Genomic DNA, 21,215 nt, shown 5'->3' with positions numbered 1-21,215 from the left:
AGGCCACGGCGGGGCTACCAAGAGCTGGATCAGGACCGGGAACCACACAGCCGTGCCCCGGTCCGGCGCAATCAGGATCAAGGTCCTGCGCTCCCGACGTACCCGCTCCAACACCTGACTTATCAGGTGTGTGGGGGGAAAGGCGTACAAAGCCCGGGCGGCCACGGATACATCGAGGAGGCATCCACCCCCAAGGGAGGATCGTCCCCCCGACTGACCGAGAACCACAAGGGGCACTGGTGTGACCGTCTCCTCACAAACAGATCCACAGAAGCTTCCCCGAAGTGGTCCCAGACCTGCCCGACTATGTCTCGACGTAGTGTCCACTCGTCGGGACGAGGACCGCCCGCGACATCACATCTGCGCCCACATTCTCCCTGCCAGGGATGTGGAGCGCCCTCAGGCTGCGCAGATTGTGAGACGCCCACAGCCAGAGCCCTAACGCCGCCCGGTGCAGATGGATATCTGTTGGATGCAGGATGTCTGTTGATATACGCCGCTGCTGTCATGCTGTCCGTCCTGACCAAGACGTGCTCGCCTACCACTAAGTGGTCGAGCTGCTTGAGGACCAGGAGGACCGCCTTCAATTCCAACACATTGATGTGCATGGCAGACCGGGCAGCATGGATTGTCCAGCTGCCCCCCACTGCGTTGGACCAACACGTCCCCCCCCATCCCGTGAGGGAGGCGTCGGTGAAGACCGTGACGTGTGACCGCCTGCTGCCCATGGGGACCCCGCTGGTGAGGGTACCAGGCCTCCTCCAGTGGGCGAGATCCCCCCGTATCGACAAGGGAACCTTCAACCATTTCCACTTGTCCCTCACCGGGTCTATTTTCATACTGGAAAACCACCTCTAAATCCTCCTCATGAAGAGGAGGCCAAGAGGGACCACACAGTGAGCAGATGCCATCATACCGAGCAGGCGCATCGCATACAGCGCCGTGACCGTCCCGCCAGGACGGAAACCCCTGAGCACGTTGAGGATAGACACTCGCCGTTGCTCCGAGAGGGTAGCCCTCATGGGCCTTGAGCTTAGAACCAAGCCCAAGTACTCCACCTGTTGACTGGGAAGAGGCGTACTCTTCTTCCAGTTCACAGCAAAACCCAGCTTGGTGAGGAATTCCACCACCAGCCTGGTATGAGACCTGGCGACCTCCTCTGACCGGCTGAGGAGCAGAATGTCGTCGAGGTAGAAAATAATTCGTATCCCTTGACGACGTAGAGGCTCCAGCACGGTCTCTACGCACTTGGTGAATGTGCGGGGGGCCAGAGAGTAGCCGAACGACAATTTCTGGTATTCGTACGCCACGCCCTGAAACAGGAACCGTAGGAATTTCCTGTGAGGAGGGTCAATTGGGATGTGAAAATATGCATCCTTCAGGTCTATGGAGGTGAACCAGTCCCCCACCCTGACAGCGTTTTACAGGTGTTTGACGGTCAACATTCTGAACCGTCTCGCCACAATCAGAAGATTGAATGGGGACAGATCCAGTATAGGTCTGACACCTCCCGTTTTTTTGGGCACCAGAAAATAACGGAAGTAGACGCCTGACATCACGTTCTCCCGTGGGACCACGACTACGGCCTGCTTCGCCAACAGAGATTGGATCTCGTCGGCCAGAGCTGTCACTGCTGCCGACCCTGACAACAGGGTCTGCACCAAACCTGAAAACGGAGGGTGGGGTTGTGCGAACTGCAAGACAAGCCCCCGCCTCAACGTTCTCTCCATCCACTTCGACATATGGCACTGCTGAAGCCATATGTGATGATACTCCCAGAGCGCACCCGCCGCCATTTGGCGCTAGTCCGCAAGGAACTGTAGATAGGCGGCCCGGTCCCTCCCGCTGTGCGTAGCCAACTCTGAACCCGCCAACCGTGTGGGCAGGGCGTTCCGTGGAATCGGGAAAACGGTCCCTGATACAACCCACGAGGCAATCGCACCCAAGAGGGGACCCCGACAGAAAGGGCCGGTTTGATACGGGAGAAGCTGACATCATACCTGGTGACAAAAGCTCCCCCCCTGATCACCCCTCCAGAACATGCTGAGGAGTCGTTCTGCAGCTGGACATGCAAGGTGTGAGGCCCCCATGGGTTCCTACACACCGTAGCCCTGCAGTAATATTACTATTACCCAAATCACACGCGCCTGCCAGACCACTGCCGATCTTGCGGGAGTGGGAGGCACCAACGTGATACCCGGCCTGGTGAAGGCAAGGTCGGGGAAACCTGCGCTGAGCATTCTTTCGAAGAGGCCTTGAGTCACAGACGTAACACCAGGCTCACCAATCGCAGACGCAAAACGCGTGGCGAGGGAGCCACGTGAGAGCACAACATTCTCACGGACAGACCCAGGCTCAGCCATCAACTGGGTGTCAGCCCCTGTCCGCATGAGAAGCGAAACGTGGGGCTGCATGCGCTTCATTGAAGGCCCGCGGCCCGCAGCCAAAGGAAACAAATCAGAGCCCCTTTTCTGCTGGTGTTGGGGGAGGGAGTGATCGGAGAGCGGGCTGCACGCGGCAGGACGGCGACGGTTTCTTAGGCCGTGCTCATCCAATGTAGCTGATCCCTCGGCCGCCAAGGCTGTCGGCCTTGTGGACACCTGTTGACTTAACGCCCAGGGTACTTGCTCCTCTTCTCCTGCCAGTCCTGGAGCTCAATTTCTATTACATCCTGTATTCTACTCACCCTTTGAATGTTTTGTTGGGCCTTTCTCGCGGCGGCTGCCTGGCGGTGTCATCGCAGGGTAAGCATATTTGTTTGCCCTGCGGTGGCAGCGTCATGTGACTGCCGGGGAGTGGGCCTCTTATGATGGAGATTGAGACATATCCTCTTATCCTCTTATAATGAGACATATCCTCTTAGAATGTGTACTTGTTCTGTTGTGTTTTTGTATGTCCTGTATTTATTTAATTTTTGTTGTTGTTGTGTGTCATGTGTTACATTGCACAAAATGTGGGACCCTCTCGAAAACGAGATACTGTATCTCAAGTGGTTTTTCCCAATAAAAGAATTTCAATATACCTCTGGCGGGGGAAACATGGCCGCCGGTCGAGGGCCTCGCCATAGTCGCTGACGAGGCCGTGCTCTCACCTCTGGCTGCATAGCGTGAGGCGTGTCGGGCCCATGCCAAATACCGCCTGCGTTCCCGCAGAACGACAAAAAAGTCCTTCCGCGGAAAGAGGAGCCTTAAGGAGAAGAACCCTTTCCTCCTCCCCAAGGGAAGAATGCTCCAACCAGAGATGCCTATTAACAAGTGTTGATAGCATCCTGATCCTCCCTGCGGTTATAGCTTGCGACTGATTCAAGATTTCTATAACCCCAAAAATACGCAAGATATTTTCAGCGTCGGCTGGCCCTGTAGCCCCACTACTCGACGCTAATGTGGACAGAAAAACAATCAGCTGAGCCACGACACTGGCCGCAGCTAAATTCCATCCTATGGCAGTATAACCCTCATCAGTCCATACTGCCACCTGCCGGGCTGACTTGCTCTCAAGCGTCGGCTTCCGGGTGGGCCAACGTTCAACCCCGCCGGAGCACAGGATCGATGCTACCTGGCTTTCCAGCCACGGCACACCTGCCCTGCGCCCTGTTGTCAACCCATTTACCCGTAAAAAGGGTAAATAAGTCTCAGCAAAACCCCCGACTTTAGCTACCGACTGACCTTCATCAATGAACCGGTTAAGAGGAGGGAAAAGCGGTGACATCCCACAGCGGGGAACATTAGAACAGTGACCCAGCATCATAGCATTAGTATTAGCAGCGCGCTCCAGGATAGCCTGGAAAACGTCCAACTCAGAGTCGCGTTTACCCAGATATCCTGCCCCTTGCGCCAATACATAACTCGGTTGTCTCACAGGACAACAAGCAGTATTACTAACACCAGCGTTAATGCCTGATGGCACAGATCCTACCTGAGTGCGAGTTAGCTCGATACCTACACATTGCACGTCGTCCCTCGCTCTGCTGTCACAAGACGAGGAAACACCAGGACAGACCCGACGTGCCGTTGGAACATGCCGAGAAGATTCCAGGGGCTGGCAAATCTCCGGCGAAAACCCAACATTGTTCAATTTCTCTCTGGATTTCATAACACTAGTTACACAGGGTGCCAAGCACGGCCATGATGGAAAATGAAATAAGAGGAAGGGCGAGTGTGACCACGCCTGGTGTCTTATAGTAAGCCACTGGGGCGGGGCCTGGTCAAGTGCAAGGGTGCTTTGTTTTTCGTTCATGTAGTACAGTAGGTACTGGAGATGAGGTATATCTCGATGGCGAAAGAGCGAGACGCGATTCGCCAGTACGACTATATACCTGCCCTCACCAAAATAATCAGTGACCTCAGGCTAAACTCTGACGAGAGTAAGATCTCCATCCTTATCCTGTTAGATCTCAGTGCAGCATTTGATACAATTGATCACAATATTCTAATTGATCGTCTTGAAAACCTTGTCCGTTTCTCAGACCATGTACTAAGCTGGTTTAAAACATACATCAGAGGGAGGAAATTCTATGTTAAACTAGGAGACCATATGTCTGAGATATATGACAACAACTATGGAGTTGCACAAGGGAGTTGCTTAGGTCCTTTACTCTTCTCCCTTTACATGTTACCGCTGAGTGATATCATCAGAGAACATAATGTAGGTTTCCATAGCTATGCGGATGATACACAATTGTACATATCTGCTGAACCAAATGATACAGCGATTAACTCCATTACAGACTGCTTACTGGCAATAAATAAATGGATGAGTAAGAACTTCCTGAAACTAAACGAGAATAAAACTGAAATTCTAATTATCGGCCCCAAAACAAAAAAATAAACGTTAATAAAGAACCTGGGAGGACTAACCCCTTGGATCAAATCTGAGGTCACTAGTCTCTGGGTTATCATAGATTCAGAACTGAACTTCAATTCTCATATTAACAAAGTGACAAAAACATCATTCTTCCATCTCAGAAATATAGCAAAAGTACGACCATTTATTAATCAAAACGATGCTGAGAAGCTAATTCATGCATTCATATCTAGCCGGTTAGACTACTGTAATGCACTTTTCACGGGTCTCCCTAAGAAAACCACAGAGCCGCTTCAGCTTATCCAAAACTCTGCATCCCGACTGCTAACTAGAACCAAAAGGAGAGAGCACATTAGCCCAGTCTTAGCTGCTTTACACTGGCTTCCTGTAACATTTAGAATTTACTTTAAGGTCCTTCTTCTTACATACAAAGCTCTAAATGGACAGGGACCTAGCTACATCACCAACACTCTAATAAATTACAGGCCAGCAAGAACACTGCGATCATCAACTGCTGGACTACTTGAGGCTCCCAGAAACAGTCAAAAAAGGATCGGTAATGCAGCCTTTATCAACTATGCCCCAAAACTATGGAATAAACTACCCCAAAACATCAGAGAAGCAAACTCACTAGATATCTTCAAAAGACAGCTTAAAACCTACTTCTTTGCCCAGGCATTTAAATGAAAATTCCTATCCCGATGCTGGAGCCTTTGGAACTCACAAGGTCACGTCGGGGAGTCGAGAGATAAGAACAGAACATAGAGTTCCTCCTACTCTTGTTGCACTCGCCCCCACCCCCCCACCCTCGGCCCCTCCAGTCGCAGCCCCATCCCCCACCCCCCTCTCCTCTGCGTTGGCACTGCTGATAACAAATGCGCATGTTGATGAATTTATGACTGTGTGCCATTATTACTACCAAATGTAATAATTGTGAAAGCCCCTTGAATATTGAATATTACTATAATGAAGAGCACTGCTCTGTTGTAATCCAAAATTTTACTATTTTATCACTGTTCTATGTTAAATACCCTGTTGTATGTCTGTTCCATTTTATAATTCTTAGACTATTTCTAAACCGAATCATTTTAAACTATTTTTGTCATTTGTATTACTGAAAGAAACTGTAAACAGAGAACCTATTGGGATAGTAGGTCCTAATGTGAAACGCTGTGATGTACCTTACCTTGCTCATTTTTACTGTTGTGAAGCACTTTGAACTGCAACTTCTGTATGAAAAGTGCTATACAAATAAAGTATTATTATTATTCTGATAAATCTTGCATGGCATCACTTTTCAATCATCATTTGTCAAGCCGATGTCTTCTCCCCCATCATTGCCTCATCTCAGCCTCCTTCTTCTCCCAGTTTTTTCCTTTAAACCCTTCCTGAGCTCTGATGTTTTTGTTTTCAAACAAGTCGGCTGGCTCTGATGGTCTTGAACCTATGTTTTTAAAAGCTGCTGCCCATATCATCGCCGCCCCCATCACACGGCTATTCAACTTGTCTCTTGAGCTATCTGTCTTTCCTCCTGATTAGAAAACTGCCCTAGTCTTCCCACTCTTTAAAGGTGGTTCTGGCTCTGACCCCAACTGCTACAGGCCTATTTCCATCTTGCCCTGCTTGGCTAAGGTCTTAGAGAAGCTGGTTCACAAACAGCTCAGTCACTTCATGGCCTCAAACACCATCCTGTCTAATCTGCAGTCCGGGTTCCGGCTAGGCCACGGGTGCATCACAGCTACCCTTAAGGTCCTCTCTGCGCCGCCCCCTATCTCCCTGTCTCCGGCTGTCCCTGAGCAATGACCGGAGTGTTGAATGTCCCGTGACTAAGACGGGGAGGACGTGACCCTTTTTGCGCCGCACCTGTGCCTCAAATAGATCCGCTATCAGCTCTATCTTTAATCTTTCAAAATGTTCAGTTGCTATCGCTATTAGCTCTATCTTTAATTTTTCAAAATGTTCAGTTGCTATTGCATGCACTCATCTGTGTTTCACTACACACATGAGTGCATGCTTACCAACTGTCCGTCTGCAACACTACTATCACCAACATCTAAGAAGGGAGATCCCCCCTTGAATGGCCCTTCTAAGGTTTCTCTCCTCCACACTGCCTGTGGAGCTTTTTTCCCTATTGTTAGGTTTTAGTGAGTTTTTCCTTACCTTCGCGTGGGGTATGTCTGGGAGTGCTTGCATTCTTTCATTCTTTCATTTATTTGCATTCATCTAAACATTTTTGGACCTTATTGTTATGTTTTCTTCTTGACTTGTTTAAAGAAGACCTGTACGGCCCATGGGGACATTAACGTGTGTTGTCGGGCCTTATAAATAAATTTGATTTGAAATTTGATTTGAATGACATCATCACCTCCTTGGACTCTAAGCCGGTTTGCATTGCCACCTTTATCAACCATTCCATCCTCCTACAGAGGCTCTCCAGCATTGGCCTTTCTTTAAAATCCTGCAGTTGGTTTGCCAGCTCCACTCTGCGGCATCCACTCGTCAAATTAGTCTTACCTCTATTGAACAGTCCTTTCACAGTCTCCACCTTCTTCTCAACTCCAAGAAGACTAAATGTATGCTCTTTGACAGAAAGCATGACACTGCTAGCACCCCTAAAATCACCGATGGCTCAGAGCTGGAGTTTGTTATCTCTTATAAATACCTTGGCCTCTGGCTAGACCCATCCCTTTCCTTCTCTACTCACATGAAACACCTGCAGGCCAAAGTCAAAGCTCGTCTGAGCTTCCTGTACCGCAAAAAAAGCTTCCTTCACCCGCTTGGCCAAACACACTGATAATAGTTAATAATAGAATAGAAAGAGTATATGAAAATAAATTCCTGGGAGTGATTTTAGACCATAAACTCTGCTGGAAACTCCATATAGAATATGTGAGGGCTAATATGGCAAAGAGCATCTCAATTATTAGTAAGGTGAGACATGTACTCAATCCCAACTCATTGCACACTCTGTACTGTGCAATGATCTTGCCTCACAGTACCTGCATTACCGCACAGAGGTATGGGGTAACACATACAAAACAACCATACATACATTGACTATTGTACAAAAAATTGCAATACGAGTAATAAACAATGGAGGATATCGGGACCACACACACACACACTGTTTCTACAATCACACATTTTGAAGTTCATTGATATGGTAAACTTTAAAACTCTGCAAGTTATGTACAAAGCAAGAAATAATCAATTACCGGTAAATGTAGGAAGCAAATTTCTGGATAAACAGGGGGGATACAACCTCAGAGGACCATTTAACTTCAAAAAACCTGTGATGAAAACCAACCTGAAAATAATTTGTATCTCCTCTTACGGAGCCACCCTGTGGAATGGGCTAGACTAGAGGATGAACTAAAATATTGTGAAAACATAAATCAATTCAAATCTAGACTAAAAAAATCTATTTTTGATAGGTACAGAAGGGAAGAAGAGCTTTAATTGCATATTAATAAAAATAATACGTATGATACTGTATTGTACGTTATATCATATTACATTATATAATCATATTATAATTAATTTGTATATTATATTAAACTATATTTGCAGTATATACTATTATATTATAATAGCAGCTTGTAAAACTTTGGCGATTTATGGAATGACCGTTGTTATGTGTCCAAAGCCCGAGATAAAAAATAACTGAACTGAACTGAACACTCTTGTCAAGATAACCATTTATTTACATTTACATTTAGTGATTTAGCTGACGCTTTTATCCAAAGCGACTTAAATGTTCTGTACGACAAGTCATCAGGAAGGGCACAACTCTATCAGCTGAGTAACAATGTTCATCAAAGTGTTGAGTGCTACAGTGTAGGTTAGTTTATTAGGACAAGTGCATGACAGTAAGGTTAGTTAGGGTTAGATCTTTTTTTAAATTATTATAAAAAAATAATCAGATAATGGTTGAAGAAGTGCGTCTTTAGTCGACGGCGAAAGATTGGATGGGTTTCGGCTGTCCTAACTGGGGTGGGCTGTACATTCCACCATTGTGGGGCAAGGACTGAGAAAAGGCGGCTTCTCCTTGATGACCCTCCCGGAGCTCGGATAGGAGTGTGTCTGAGACGGCCAGAAGATGCAGAGCGTAGGGGTCTTGAGGGTGTGTAGTTAGAGACCATTGACCGGAGGTAGGCAGGAGCGGTTCCCTTTGCCACATGGTATGCCAGGTCGAGGGCCTCGAAGCGGATTCGTGCAGCAATGGGGAGCCAGTGCAGCTCCCTAAGTGGGGTGACATGGGCCGACTTCGGTAGGTTTGAGATCAGGCAGGCCGCTGCCTTCTGAATGAGTTGAAGAAGCTTGGTGGCAGTGGCCGGGAGGCCAGCAAGCAGTGCGTTGCAGTAGTCGAGGCAGGAGATGACTGTTGATTGGACGAGGAGTTGGGTGGCTTCTTTTGTCAGGAAGGTGCGGATCCTTCTGACGTTGCTCAGGAGGAATCTGCAGGTTCTGGTTGTCGCTGTGATGTGAGTGGAGAAGTTCAACTGGTCGTCGAGGACAACACCAAGGTTCTTGGCGGTCGGGGACGTGGTCACAGCTGCATTCTCGACTGTGATGGAAAGGTCGGTCAGGGGGGAGGATTTGGCCGGCAGGTGGAGCAATTCTGTTTTGCTTAGGTTCGGTTTGAGGTGGTTGGTCGTCATCCAGGCGGAGATGTCTGACAGACAGGCCAAGATCCGCTCAGAGACGTGGATACTTGAGGGAGGGAAGGAGAGGAAGAGTTGAGTATCATCGGCATAACAATGATACGAGAAGGCATGAGACGTGATAATGTTACCCAGAGATTTAGTGTAGAGGGAGAAGAGAAGGGGTCCTAGGACCGAGCGCTGGGGGACACTCGTCCGCAGGGGGGCGGGTGGCCGACAGGGTTCCTCTCCATGACACTTGGTAGGAGCGGTCATTGAGGTATGATGTCAGCCTTGTCAGCGCAGAGCCAGCCACTCCCATTCCTGCGAGGGACACCAGGAGGATGGTTGGTTTTTTTATGAGCAGTGTAACTCTGGCTTGTTTTAGGGAGGTGGGGACCACCCCCAAGTTGAGGGAGGAGTTGATGGTTGCAGTTAGGAATGGGAGGATGTCTGGTGCTATGGTCTGGAGGAGTGGGGAGGGTAACTGGTCCAGCTGGCATGTAGTCGGATGGTTCAACGTTACCAGTCTCAGGGTCTGGACGCAACGCCTTCCGATTTGCTGCTGCATCTGACTGGAACACATTACAAAACACCCTTAAACTCACTGCCCTCACATCACTCACTGCTTTTATACAAAATCTGCAACAGATCATAACCGACCTCCCAGCCTCCCAATCGCACACGTATAGCCCTCAGACTATTCTCTCCTCCCCCTAAGCCCCCTCACCTACCTCCCTCCCTCTCCCCATTTCTTCTCTCTCTCTCCCTCTGGTTCTCACTCTCCCTCTCTCCCTTTGGTTCTCACTCTCCCTTTCTCTTTTTCCCTTTTTATTTTTCCCTCTCTCCCTTTCCTTCTCTCTCCCTTATTTATTGTTGTCCTTGTATACTATTGCTACTGTAATTTTGTATTTTATTTACTTGTATGCATGTACATAACCTTGTTTTTGTTACAGCCTCCCACCCCCCCCATCCCTCAAAAGGCCTTTGCTTTTTGGACAGGCTGCTTTTGTATATAAGAATTTGTTCTTAATTGCTTGCCTGGGTAAATAAAAATAATGAAATTTGTTAAATTCCAAGTGTCATTTGATTTCTCTGTGAAGCTATGTAAATCTTTATCTTATCAACCACAACAACCACCCCACCTCATTAGATTACATCTCCCACACAGGTTGACCTCAATAGCTCCTATCCGACACCTGCGTAACGTGACATTAGGTGGCTCTGCCAGCATTATGTCTCGTGATGCGAGAGACAGAAACCTCACCACACTGCTAACCGCAGGATCGACCGGCTGGCAGGCTTCCACATACCAGGAATAGCCATGGGAAAACGCATGTGAGGAACCACATAGGCTGGCAAGCCACTCACAGAAACAATTTGAGTGGATTATCCCTGTACCGCTCAGTTAATAAGGAGACCCCACCTGTGGTGTGGTAATGAGGGACTACAGTTGGGATTGGAATGACGGATCAGGTTTGTGGGTACAGAAGATCCACATAGACCACAAACGGCAGGACTGAAAACATTTATACATGGCTTCTGTCCAGTTGATTTAACTAAAGAGTTAAAAGGCCTACACTGTAAGAAATAAAAGCTGCAAGAAAACGGTAAATGTCTGGCATCAATGGTTTCCAAATACTTACGGTAAAATTACAGTAAAATCAAATACATTTACAGATTACAGCCTTTATTTAATGGTTAATATTTTGATAAAAGGTAATTTACTGTATGTTTATGGTATTTACACTTAAAGTAGAAAAACAAAGGTAATCTGTAAAATAATACAGTGAATTTCATGTGAAAAAACATTTATTTTTACAGTGTAGGTCATGAATGCCAGCCCCCTCCCTCTCTTTTTCCTTTCTATGTCCTCAATTGGTTTTAGTTTTCTCTAGAATGTTTGAGCGTTCACCGTCTCTCCGTCTCCCTCTTTCTCTCTCTCTAGGTCGGTCCGTCGGGCTCTCATTTCGGCCTGCTAGCCTGCGTGCCTGTGGAGATGTTCCGCAATTGGCAGTTCCTGGAGACGCCGTGGAAGCCCTTCCTCAAGCGGATGAGCTTCCTGCTCTTCCTCTTCATGTGCGGCCTGCTCCCCTGGATCGACAACATCGCCCACATCTTCGGCTTCCTCAGCGGCCTGCTGCTCTCCTTCGCCTTGCTCCCCTACATCACCTTCGGTCCCCGCGACAAGTACCGCAAATGCATCCTCATCTGCGTCTCCCTGGTGGTCTACGTAGGACTTTTGTCCTCGCTTATCGTCTGGTTCTACATATATCCCATCAACTGGCACTGGTTGGAGCACCTCACTTGTCTGCCCTTCACCAGCACGTTCTGTGAGAAGTATGACATATACCAGGATATTGACCATGTGGTGACCTAGGACCTACATAGTGCTATAAGGGCTGGTTACTAATCTTTAAGATGGCCATGTAGCCATGTGCTAACGATGCACCAGCTTTTTTAGCTGGCCCCTATAGGCCGATGATTTCCAAGTCAAGTCAATGGCATCTTCCATGTGGACCATATTGTAATGAGACTCACCGACTCAGTGGTTATTTCTCACATTCTTTTATTTACAGCTTAGCATGGTTACAGCGTACCAACTCTGGATGCATCACCTCTCATTGCTCAATGTCGTCTGCACCTGAACTGCTTTCCGTCAGCCCCTGCCCCCTCCCCTCTGCCAACCCCCGGCTCACACAACCAATAGCGTCGCCGCCAGCCCCAGGTTGGCAGAGTGCAGAGTGACAGCTCGGCTGACCAATTACCCAAATCCCATGGTCGCTACATTACCCCCCCACAACAAAGTCCCTCGTTCCGAGGGACGAACCAAAACGTACCCACCGTTTAACAAAATAGCCCCCCCACCCTCACAGTACCCAACACTCCCTATGCCCTCAAAGTCCCCCCCCCAACAAACCCCAAGACAACACTTTACAAGTAAAAAAAAAATTAAAAATTGTATAACTCATTCATACTCGCGTCATAGTCTCTGCCCCCGCCTGGGCCCATACAAAATCCCTCAGGTGACCTGGGGCCCTCCCCCGCCTGTGCACGGAACACGGAACAGTTTTTTTTTTATATTATCTTTTTCCCCCTCCTTTTTTCCGATTTCTTCTCCCATCCCACTGTTAGTCGTTATGCCAATTCCCAACCCCCTTCCTGGTTGTTGCGCACCCCCCCTACTGTTGGTCCGGGAGGCCGGAGACTGTCACATGTTTTCCTCCGACACATGTGCAGCCAGCCGGCAGCCAGCCTGGCAGCGCAGATTCTCACTGGGAGAGTGTAACGTGTGGAAGGTCACACTACCTTTCTCCAGATCCTACCCTCGCTGTGCAGGCGCCCCGACCGAACTGTAGGGGTCGCTGTCCACAATGCCCAGGACCCACCCACGGCTTCCCTCCCCCTAACTCAGCCAAACGAGTTAGTATAGCGATCAGCCCAAGCCAAGGCAATGCTGACTCTCCGGGAGTCGAGACCGCAGCTTTTTGCATTGGTGACGAGCACAATCTCCGCTACGCCACCTGACCGCCTGAACACGGAACAGTTAATGCAGCTGGTGAAACAGTCAATAGCGGGCACTGTGGAGTCACAGGCCAAGGCACCTGGGACGGCCCAGGCTGAGACGGGGCCACAACGGCCGAGGCCCCCGGTGTCCCCTGCACTTGGGGCAAAGAGTCCCCCTGGTAAGGCGCCAGTCTTTCTCTGTGTATCGCCACCTTCCACCCCTTGGGCGGCAGGTGCACCCTATACACCACCTCCCCTAGTCTCTCCAAAACCCTGCAGGGTCCCGCCCACTTGCTATCAAGCTTAGGGCACCGGCCCTTCTTTCTCATGGGGTTATAAACCCAGACTAGCTCCCCTGGCACAAAATGTCTGCCCCGTACCCTCACGTCATAGTTACGCTTTTGCCTCATGCCGGCATTCTGCTGTTGCCCTCGGGCAAATCTGTGTGCTGTCTTCGAGCCTCCGAGCATACTCTGGACCTGGAGCAATGTCTGAGGAATCTGGCGGCCGGCCAAATGCCAACTCATGAGGAGGGCGGGTGTGCATGCGGTGGATTCCTGCACCGCCGAGTGGCAGGCCATGAGCACCAACGGCAGGTGCTGGTCCCAGTCTCGCTGGGGCTGAGAGGTATGGATGGCCAGATGCTGACCTAGTGTATGGTGAAATCTCTCCATCAACCCATCGCTTTGTGGGTGCAAGGGCGTAGTACGGGTCTTATGAATACCCAGGCGCTCACACATGATGCTGAAGACCCGAGATTTGAAATTCCTACCCTGGTCGCTGTGAATGCTATCTGGCACACCGAACCGGCTGAACATGCCCTCTACTAAAGTGTCCACTATCATCTCTGCCTCCTGATCGGGGAGGGCATAGGCCTCCGGCTATTTGGTACAGTAGTCTATGGCGGACAGGACGTACCGGTTACCCCGGTCTGACCGGGGAAGCGGGCTACAATGTCCACTGCCACTCTCTCCATGGGCCCCCCAACTGGGAACTGCTGGAGTGGGCGTGAGAGTGACCAGGAGGGCCCTTACACGAGTCGCAACGGTGACAAAAATCCTCGACATGCAGAGTCTCTATGCAGAACATTTTGCCCCTTTATTTGGAAGGGTTCAATTGGATTTGAAAAGATGGGAATCACTTCACTTATCTCTAGCGGGAAGAGTTAACTGCCTTAAAATTATCGTGCTTAATACTTGTGGAAGCAGGAGGCCTCTCCCACACATGTCCAATGGACCAGAGAGGTAATGGGGTTCCTGCACTTGGAAAAGATGAGATGCACCTTAGGAGGCTCTACGGATAGATTCTATAAGACATGGCAACCTTTTTTGATGTATATGGAGAATGAAAGGATGTGTACACTTCCATAGTTGACTCTAGGAGACTATGTTGAGACCTCAGGGCAAGTTGAAGATGTGAATGTGTTTTTGTTTTGTTACGTTTGCATTTTACTTATTTCTGTTAGTTTAGTGTTTGTCTAATGTGAGTCTGAGTTGAACCTGGGAGGGGGGGTGGGCTGGTGGGAGGGAACTGGTGGGAGAGAGTGGGGGGGGGGGGGGGGAATAACCAAAGTGGATGTCTTTCCGTTTGACACTGACCATATTCTGTATGTATCCATGCTGGTTGAAAATGAAAATAAAATTATTTAAAAAAAAATTATCGTGCTTCCAAATTTTCTGTATCTATTTCAGTGTATCCCACTTTTTCTGCCAAAGACCTTCTTCAAGTCTATTGACAAAGCTTTCACTTCATATGTATGGAACAATAAGAGCCCTAGAGTACGTATGGAGTTGCTACAGAGACCCAAATTAGAAGGGGGCTTAGCTCTTCCCAATTTATGTTACTACTACTGGGCAGCAAATATCCAAAAAATTCATTGGCTCCAGGCTCCAGATACTGACTGGTGTCAAAGTGAAGCCTCCTCCTGTATCTCATCTTCATTGACGGCACTGGTCTTTTCAACACTTCCTCTTTCTGTCTCAAAATTCACAGATAACCCTGTGGTCTCTAACACTCTCAAGATATGGTATCAATTCCATCAGAATTTTGGGTTTAAGCTCCTTTTGGGCCTAAGTCTCATATACAATAACTACAATTTCCCTCCTGCTAGAACAGACTCTGCATTCTCTTTATGGCAAACGCGTGGCATTTTAAGGTTCAAGGATTTATACATGGATTCTGTACTAGCCAGTTTTGAGGCCTTATCAGGTAAAGGTCAAGCCTGTTTAGATATTTTCAAGAGAGTCATTTTCATGACCCCAACTTCCCAAATTTGTCTTCAACCCCAGATTTAGAGGAGATGTTGAAGCTCCCCCCTGATTCAGCTAGACTTGTGAACGGATTCATATCTTCTTTCAAATGTGTTACTCTTGATAGAATCAAAGCAGACTGGGAGATTGAGTTACAGGAGACTATGGAGGAAGAGGTTTGGGACCGTGCGCTACAAAGGGTAAATAACAGTACCTCCTGTGCAAGATTAAATATGATACAATTTAAAGTGTTGCATCGTGCTCACTTTTCCAAATCTAGACTGGCGAGGATATATTCCCTTCCAGATGCTAGCTGTGATAGATGTCATAACACCCCGGCCAATTTATCTACTTAGTTTTGTCCATCTCTATTTAATTTCTGGTCTTCTATTTTTGTAACTCTCTCAGAGACCCTTGATATTAACAGTTGGAGAGGACACTAAGATTCTCAAAAGGCATGCAAATGTAATTGCCTTTGCAACTTTCCTTGCACGCAGGAGAATCTTATTACAATGGAAATCAAAACACCGACCACAAGCTTCGGTATGGCTGAGCGATCTTATGCAATTCATTCATCTAGAGAAGATTAAATACTCACTTAGGGGGTCCAAAACAGATTTCTGCTCATCTGGGGTCCTGTCCTGAACCACGTTGGAGGACTTGTAATTTTACCTGATAAACTAGCTCAATGACTGTTCTGTAATTTCTTATGCAGCCTTAAGCATTTACGTTCACAACAGCAATGAATACATCCTAAAGAATCCTTGACGTAAAATGGGAACTGATATGAATTGAAATGATGTGAAATATACTTGATGGTACTCCCAAATAAAATACATTTATAATACAAAGAATCCTCTACATCCCTCCCGAATCGGCCCCAATAGAAACCCCGGCGGAGAGTCCAGACCCTGTAGCATCATGCATGGCCTCCAACACGGCCCCCTGTAGGCCCCTGGGCACCACCATCTGCCACCTCCCTTCCCCCATCGCAGGCTCATTCCAGGCCCGCTGCAGCATGCCCTGGTTTAGGCATAGAGCCTCGAATTTGGACCACAGTCCTTTGGTGGTGGGGGAGGATACCGCTACCTCCTCCCATGGTGGTCGTCGCTGCGTCTCCAACCACTGAAGTACCGGCTGTAGATCCGCGTCCTGTTCCTGCCGCCATCTCCACTCAGCAACGTCCACAATCTGCAGTGCTCGGCAGGTCACTTCCTGGGCTGCTCACTCCTCAGCGCTGTCTTCCTCCTCCGCCCCGTAGCTGCCTCTCCCGGGTGTCTCTCTTGTCGCAGTAGTTACATCCCTCCATGGTGCATGGCCGGTGAGAGAGCGCGTCAGCGTTGGTGTGGCAAACCCCGGCTCTGTGTTCTATGTTGAAGTTGTAGGCCTGCAGCTCTTCCAGCCAACAGGCCACCTGCCCTTCTGGTTCTTTGAAGGACATAAGCACCCTCTCCCCATCCGGTCTCACCTGGGAAAGTACCCCTCCCACCCCGTGCCACTAGCGTCAGTGTCCAGTACGAAAGGTAAGTTGGGGTCGGCCAGGGCCACACCGGGGCCTCACTCAGGGCGCACTGCAGGCGTTCGAAGGCCCCCTGACACTGCTTAGTCCATACAAAGGCACTGTCTTTCTGTAGCAGCTGGTGCAGGGGGGAAGCCGTGCTGGAGAAACCCCGGACAAACCTCCTGTAATACGAGGCCAGTCCCAGGAAGCTTTTAAGCTGCTTCTGGTTGGTGGGAGTAGGCCAGTCTCTGACCGCCTGCACCTTCTCTTTCAGGGTGCTAATGACCTCCCCACCCACCCTGTGTCCCAAGAAAGATACCTCTCTCTGCATAAAGTGCCACATCTCAGGGTGTAACTTCAGTTCCGCCATTCTTATCGTCTGGGGCGAGGGTAAACTTGGTAATACCCGCTGCGGAGGTCCAGGGAGGAGAACCAGGAGGACCCAGAGACCAGGTCCAGAGACTCGTTAATGCAAGGGAGGTGGTAGGAGTCTTTTTTTGTTACCTCATTCACTGGCCGGTAGTCCGAACAGAGCCGCCAGCCGCCATTCTTCTTGGGGACCATGACCATGCCTGCTGCCCAGGGGCTGTCTGATGGCTCGATGATATCTGCCTGAAGCATGTCTTCCAGCGCCTGGTCGCATGCCTGCTGCCGGGCGAGAGGGTGGTGACGTGGGCAGCAGGCCCATATCAATCTCGTGGTGCACCAGATGGGTTCTCCCCACCTCCTCCTCACTCATGGTGAAACTGCCACGAAACTCTAGGAGCAGCTGCCACAACTGTTTCTGCTGCCCCCGGTCTAATTGTTCACAATTCCTTCCCCACACTTCTACACTGGGTGGAACGGCCCCGTAGTGCATGGGGAAAACCCCACCCGGGGTGAGTGTCACAGGGTTTGGGGCCCGGTGAGAGCGTCCACTGCCTAGGGCCTCTACTGTACCCACGGCGGTCACTAATACCTGTGTTTGCGGGGTGGGGGAGATGCCCCCCGGCAACACTTTAACCCTTTAGACAGTAGGACGCGACCCCGGTCAGACGCCTCTGGTTTTAGCTCCGCAACGATGTACACACTTTTAGCTATTATGTTTGTTTTTTCTACTTTTTTATTTAAAGCAACACTGGCGGGTACGTCATACGACCGTCAGACACTTATGGACCTGAACCCCGGGCTCAAAGAGGAGTTTGGAGACACTTTTGACCTAGAATGGCCAGCAGAAATCAGACGGGAGAATGGCGGCAAGGAAAAGAACAAAGGCTACGGCAGGAGGAGACACAGAGGGAGACGTGGAGGTATCAGACTGAGACTAAAAAGAGCTGCTTACCGCCCAGCAATTCCATCCATCTTTCTGGCGAATGCCCGTTCGTTGGAGGGTAGGATGGATGACCTAAGGGCGAGGGTCCGGTTCCAACGGGAGATGAGAGACATCAACATCATATGTCTCACGGAGACATGGCTCACGTCGGCGACTCCGGACAAAAGCGTATCTCCCTCGGATGCCTTCACAGTATTACGTGCAGATCGTACCGCGGCCTCAGGAAAGAGCATCGGCGGCGGAGTCTGCCTCCTCACGAACAATTCCTGGGTTAATCCCGAGGGGGTGCATGTCCTCTCAAACTCGTGTTCCCCGGACATGGAACATCTTTCTATTCTGTGCCGTCCGTTTCACCTCCCGAGGGAGTTCACCGCGGTCGTCATGACCGCCGTATATATTCCCCCACACGCGAATACGGGCAAAGCGCTGGGAGAACTACACGATCATCTCAACAGACACCAGATCAAACATCCAGACGCAGCGATGGTAGTGGCCGGCGATTTCAACCAGGCCAACCTGAAGAAAGTGATGCCGTCCTTTATTCAGCACATCGCTTGCTCCACCAGAGGGAAAAACACACTCGACCACTGTTATTCCCCGTTCAGAGCCGGCTACAAGGCAGTAGCCGCTCCGCCATTAACGGGGTCCACAAGCTCGAGCGACCACGACTCCATCTTGCTATTTCCGGCATATCAACAGAGATCACGTGACGCCGTCGTGTCACGTGAGACAAAGAAGTGGACCGACGAATCAGAGGCCACGCTCCAGGACGTGTTTACAGAAACGGATTGGGATATGTTCAAAGGAAGCGCCAGTGGTGAGCTACATTACAACAATAGCCGATGGTATTGTCCCCAGAAAAACGGTGCGGATTTTCCCAAACCAGAAACCGTGGGTGGATAGCACTATTAGAGCAGCTCTGAACTCTCGTACCACCGCCTACAACCTGGGTAGAGAGTCAGGAAACATGGAGGAGTATAAGGCTTCAGTCTATACTCTACGCAAGGCTGTCAAACTTGCTAAGAGGACATATGCTGATAAACTGGAGACACAAATGGCACAAAACGACACAAGAGGATTATGGCAGGGACTGAAGACAATAACTGACTATAAAGTCAGCGCCCCCTCAATGGGGAGCGACGACGCCTCCCTCGCGGACAAGCTCAACATCTTCTACGCTCGGTTTGGTGTAGACAGTGGCGCTGCTGGCTCTCCGGCTAGTGACGTCACTGGCGCGCCGGCTGTTGTGGAGGGGGGGGGGGGCAACCGCGGGGGGGCGGGGACGCTCTCTCGTTGTCGGAACACAGTGTGAGAAGAGCATTTATGCAGGTGAACACCAGGAAGGCTGCTGGCCCAGATGGCATAACAGGACGCATACTCAAGTCCTGTGCCAACCAGCTGGCCCCTGTGTTCACCGCCATATTTAATCAATCCCTGGCGGAGTCAGTGGTCCCTGCCTGCTTCAAGATGTCTACCATCATCCCTGTACCGAAGAAACCCTCCCCAACATGTCCAAATGACTACAGACCGGTGGCACTCACCTCTGTGGTCATGAAATGTTTCGAGAGGCTGGTCAAGGACCACATTTGTGCCTCCCTCCCCAGTGATATGGACCCTATGCAATTTGCATACAGGACAAACAGGTCCACCGACGACGCGGTCTCCCAGGTACTGCACAGCACCCTCTCGCACCTTGACCGTCAGAAGGGGGGCTATGTGAGACTGTTGTTCATTGACTACAGCTCAGCGTTCAACACCATAGTCCCCACCAGACTGGTGGACAAGCTGATCGAGCTAGGTCTGAGCTCCGCCCTGAGCGCCTGGGTACTGGACTTTCTGAGCGAAAGACCCCAGGCGGTCAGGGTGGGGGGTCAGACCTCCAACACCATCACCCTGAGCATCGGGTCCCCCCAGGGCTGTGTTCTGAGCCCCCTGCTGTACTCACTCTACACACACGACTGTGTGGCCAAGTTCAGCTCTAACTCCATAGTGAAGTTCGCAGACGACACGGTGGTGGTGGGGCTGATCTCGGACAACGACGAGAAGGCCTACCGGGAGGAGGTTGAGGTACTGGAACGCTGGTGCCAGGACAACAGCCTGCTCCTGAACATTGGTAAAACCAAGGAGCTGATCGTGGATTATAGGAGAGGACAGCAGGAGACGCACACACCACTGATGATTAACGGGGCCACCGTGGACAGGGTGAGCAGCTTTAAGTACCTGGGGGTCCACATCTCAGAGGACCTGACATGGTCAACACACATAGACACAGTAGTAAAGAAGGCGAAACAGCGCCTCTACCACCTGAGACAGTTAAGGAAGTTCAGAGTATCGGGGAAGATACTCCAGTCCTTCTACTCAGGAGCTGTAGAGAGCATCCTGACCGGAAACATCACTGCCTGGTATGGAAACAGCACGGCACAGGACAAGAAGGCCCTACAGAGAGTGGTGCGCTCAGCCGAGCGTACCACGGGTATTGCACTACCCCCCCTGCAGGTTCTATACAACAAGAGGTGCAAATCCAGAGCCTGCAGGATAATGAAAGACCCTCACCACCCCAATAACAGCCTGTTTCAGCTGCTGAGGTCAGGCAGATGCCTGCGAACCCCAGCTACTAGGACAGAGCGGCTGAGGCTCAGCTTCTTCCCCCAGGCCATCAGAGCCATGAACAATGAACATTGAGTGCTCAGAACATTGAACTATCCACACACAAGCACACATGAACACACACACGACACGCACGCTGTGCACGCTCACACACGAGCAGCCACTTAACACTTTAACATGAGCGGGCACACACTCATGCCGCACACACGCACACTTATGGCCAAAGGAAAGGACACTTTAAATTAGAATAACAGGAACAGTGTATTGCACTACCAAAGCTAACTAGCATGTCCCATATGCTCTGTAAATAACTATGTACAGATACCGAGATATCACTCCATGTTACCTGTTACCTGTTTACTGCACAATGTTGTTTTTTCATTTTTGATTCTATTATATGTTGTACCACTGTATTGCACATCGTTGCGGGCAAGACCATCCGCATTTCATTGTATACCTGTATGCCGTGACAATTAAAACTCTTGACTTGACTTGACTTTCACGGCCACACAACAGAAGGTTCGGTTGTGTGATAGTAAAGGGTTAACCTTCTGTCGTGTGGCAGTGAAAGGGTTAACCAGCTGTCGTGTGGC

The sequence above is a fragment of the Notolepis coatsorum genome, assembly GCF_963971535.1.
Source record: "Notolepis coatsorum genome assembly, chromosome: 7".
In the NCBI taxonomy this organism is placed as follows: domain Eukaryota; kingdom Metazoa; phylum Chordata; class Actinopteri; order Aulopiformes; family Paralepididae; genus Notolepis; species Notolepis coatsorum.
Note: the sequence above shows the minus strand (reverse complement) of the source record.